The sequence below is a fragment of the Artemia franciscana genome, unplaced genomic scaffold (genome assembly GCF_032884065.1).
Source record: "Artemia franciscana unplaced genomic scaffold, ASM3288406v1 Scaffold_5251, whole genome shotgun sequence".
Taxonomy (NCBI): Eukaryota; Metazoa; Arthropoda; class Branchiopoda; order Anostraca; family Artemiidae; genus Artemia; species Artemia franciscana.
Window position 1 is genome coordinate 1,497 of NW_027065633.1, and position 4,328 is coordinate 5,824.

Genomic DNA, 4,328 nt, shown 5'->3' on the forward strand with positions numbered 1-4,328 from the left:
GTGTCCCGGTGCTTTGTTGATTGCTAATCGAACATTCCTTTTGTCCTGGTCGCTTTCTCTTTGAGTGTCGTCATTTATTAGTTTTTTCCTTTTTTTTTTTAGTTTTTTATTGGTTTTTACCTTTATTTTAGCTTATTTTTCAGTTTTTTTCCTTTTTTTTAGTTTTTTTTTATTTTTTATTTTTTTTAGTTTTTTACCTTTTTTTAGTTTTTTTTAGTTTTTTTAGTTTTTTAGCTTTTTTACTTTTTTTATTAGTTTTTAGTTTTTTTTTGTAGTTTTTGCCTTTTTTTAGTTTTTTCAGTTTTTTTTTTTAGTTTTTTATTGGTTTTTACCTTTATAGTTTTTTTAGTTTTTTAGCTTTTTTATTTTTTTTATTAGTTTTTAGTTTTTTTTGTAGTTTTTGCCTTTTTTTAGTTTTTTCAGTTTTGACGTCACCTAATCCAGTTTTTTCAGGTGACGTCACCTGACACATCCATCCATCCATCCATCCATCCATCCATCCACAGACAACTTATTTTTATATATATAGATATATATATATATAAAAATAAGTTGTCTGTCTGTGGATGGATCAGGTGACGTCACCTGAAAAAACTGGATCAGGTGACATCAAAACTGAAAAAACTAAAAAAAGGCAAAAACTACAAAAAAAACTAAAAACTAATAAAAAAAAAAAAAAGCTAAAAAACTAAAAAAACTATAAAGGTAAAAACCAATAAAAAACTAAAAAAAAAACTGAAAAAACTAAAAAAAGGCAAAAACTACAAAAAAAAACTAAAAACTAATAAAAAAAAGTAAAAAAGCTAAAAAACTAAAAAAACTAAAAAAACCGAAAAAAGGTAAAAAACTAAAAAAAATAAAAAATAAAAAAAAAATAAAAAAAAAGGAAAAAACTGAAAAATAAGCTAAAATAAAGGTAAAAACCAATAAAAAACTAAAAAGAAAAAAAGGAAAAAACTAATAAATGACCACACTCAAAGAGAAAGCGACCAGGACAAAAGGAATGTTCGATTAGCAATCAACAAAGCACCGGGACACAGGGAGTATAAATGACGACCAGGACATAAGTAAAAAAAAAAAACTATCTATATATATAAAAATAAGTTGTCTGTGGATCTGTGGATCGTGGATCAGGTGACGTCACCTGAAAAAACTGGATCAGGTGACGTCAAAACTGAAAAAACTAAAAAAAGGCAAAAACTACAAAAAAAACTAAAAACTAATAAAAAAAATAAAAAAGCTAAAAAACTAAAAAAACTAAAAAAAGGCAAAAACTACAAAAAAAACTGAAAACTAATAAAAAAGCTAAAAAACTAAAAAAACTAAAAAAAGGCAAAAACTACAAAAAAAACTAAAAACTAATAAAAAAAATAAAAAAGCTAAAAAACTAAAAAAACTAAAAAAACTAAAAAAAGCGACCAGGACAAAAGGAATGTTCGATTAGCAATCAACAAAGCACCGGGACACAGGGAGTATAAATGACGACCAGGACATAAGTAAAAAAAAAAAAATTAACAAAACTAAAAAGAAGGTAAAAACTACAAAAAAACTAAAAAGAAAAAAAAACTAAAAACTAATAAAAAAAACTAAAAAATCTAAAAATCTAAATAAACTAAAAAAGAAAAAAAAAGGAAAAAAATAAAGGAGAAAAACAAAACTAAAAAACGAATGTATATACAGACCGGTACACCGGGATACAAATGACGAGGTGTTGGGGTGTCGCGAAGCGCCACCCCAACAGCTAGTATATATATATATATTCACAGGTGGGACATAGGGACACAACTACAATGGCGCGTAACGACGGGGGCTTGGGGGGGGCGCGAAGCGCCCCCACCAACTAGGTGTTGGGGTGGCGCGAAGCGCCACCACAACACCTAGTCTATATATATAAAAATAAGTTGTCTGTGTGTGGATCTGTGGATCTGTGGATCAGTTGACGTCATGTTTGTCCGCATATGACGTCTGAATTATTTCACACTAATACAAAAGAAGAAAAAAACTAAAAAAGGTAAAAACTACAAAAAAACTAAAAAGAAAAAAAAACTAAAAAAGCTAAAAAACTAAAAAAAAAACTAAAAAAAGGTAAAAATCTAATAACTAAAAAAAAACTGAAAAAAATAAAAAAAGGCAAAACTACAAAAAAAATAAAAACTAATAAAAAAACTAAAAAAGCTAAAAAACTAAAAAAACTAAAAAAAACTAAAAAAAGGTAAAAAACTAAAAAAAACTAAAAACTAAAAAAGAAAAAAACTAAAAAAAAGGAAAAAACTGAAAAATAAAAGAGAAAATGAAAACTAAAAAAAATATGAATAAATATATATAAAAATAAGTTGTTTGTGGGTTATGTCTGTCTGTCTGTCTGTCGAGTGACGTCGTGTTTGTCCGCATATGACGTCTGAATTATCTCACACTAATACAAAAGAAGAAAAAAAAATAAAAAAGGTAAAAACTACAAAAAAAACTAAAAAGAAAAAAAACTAAAAAAGCTAAAAAACTAAAAAAAACTAAAAAAAGGTAAAAAACTAAAAACTAAAAAAAAACTGAAAAAAACTAAAAAAAAGGCAAAAACTAAAAAAAAACTAAAAACTAATAAAAAAACTAAAAAAGCTAAAAAACTAAAAAAACTAAAAAACTAAAAAAAGGTAAAAAACAAAAAAAAACTAAAAACTAAAAAAGAAAAAACTAAAAAAAAGGAAAAAACTGAAAAATAAGAGAAAAAGAAAACTAAAAAAATATTAATAAATATAAAAAATATAAATATAAATATAATATAAATTAGCAATCAACAAAGCACCGAGACACAAATGACGACCGGGACACAGGGAGTATAAATGACGACCAGGACATAAGTAAAAAAAAAAAAAAACTAAAAAAACTAAAAAAATGGTAAAAACTACAAAAAAACTAAAAACTAATAAAAAAAACTAAAAAATCTAAAAATCTAAATAAACTAAAAAAGAAAAAAAAGGAAAAAGGAAAAAAATAAAGGAGAAAAACAAAACTAAAAAACGAATGTATATACAGACCGGGACACCGGGATACAAATGACGACCGGGACACAGGGAATATAAATGACGACCGGGACACAGGGACACAACTACAATGGGGACGCCGGGGGGCACAGGGGGATATAAATGACGACTGGGACACCGGGACACAAGGAATATAAATGACGCCCGGGACACTCAAAGAGAAATCACAGACTGGAACACCGGGACACAAATGACGACCGGGACACAGGGAATATAAATGACGACCGGGACACAGGGACATAACTACAAAGGGGACGCCGGGGTGCACAGGGGGATATATAAATGACGATGGCGACTCAGGGAATGGTCGATTAGCAATCACCATCAACAAAGCTCAAGGGCAATCATTAGAATCATGAGGTATAGATCTGAATACGGATTGTTTTCCCATGGACCATTATATGTTGCATGTTCAAGAGTCGGTAAACCTGACAATCTATTTATATGCACAGACAATGGGACAGCAAAGAATGTTGTATATTCGCAAGTTTTACGTAGTTAAAAACATATATATATATATATATATATATATATATATATATATATATATATATATATATATATATATATATATATACTAGCTGTTGGGGTGGCGCTTCGCGCCACCCCAACACCTAGTTGGTGGGGGCGCTTCGCGCCCCCCCCAAGCCCCCCCGCGCGCGTAAGTCGTTACGCGCCATAATAGTTACGCGCCATTGTAGTTGTGTCCCTATGTCCCACCTGTGAATATAGATATATATATATATATATGGTTTTAACTACGTAAAACTTGCGAATATACAACATTCTTTGCTGTCCCATTGTCTTTGCATATAAATAGATTGTCAGGTTATCCCCCTGTTTCCCCCGGTGTCCCCGTTGTAGTTGTGTCCCTGTGTCCCGGTCGTCATTTATATTCCCTGTGTCCCGGGTCCCGGTCATCATTTGTATCCCGGTGTCCCGGTCTGTATATACATTCGTTTTTTAGTTTTGTTTTTCTCCTTTATTTTTTTCCTTTTTTTTTCTTTTTTAGCTTATTTAGATTTTTAGATTTTTTAGTTTTTTTTATTAGTTTTTAGTTTTTATTTCTTTTTAGTTTTTTTGTCCCGGTCGTCATTTATATCCCCCTGTTTCCCCCGGTGTCCCCGTTGTAGTTGTGTCCCTGTGTCCCGGTCGTTATTTATATTCCCTGTGTCCCGGTCGTCATTTGTATCCCGGTGTACCGGTCTGTATATACATTCGTTTTTTAGTTTTGTTTTTCTCCTTTATTTTTTTCCTTTTTTTTTCTTTTTTAGTTTATTTAGATTTTTAGAT

The 4,328-nt window shown here is 29.8% G+C and overlaps 1 long non-coding RNA gene across 1 annotated transcript; it reads left to right on the forward strand.

Annotated features, from left to right (window-relative positions):
* The first annotated feature begins 404 nt into the window (after window positions 1–404).
* On the forward strand, window positions 405–957 carry LOC136043383 (uncharacterized). Its single transcript, XR_010621599.1, has 2 exons — window positions 405–453; window positions 604–957. It is a non-coding gene; the product is annotated as an uncharacterized LOC136043383 (long non-coding RNA).
* Window positions 958–4,328: the final 3,371 nt, after the last annotated feature.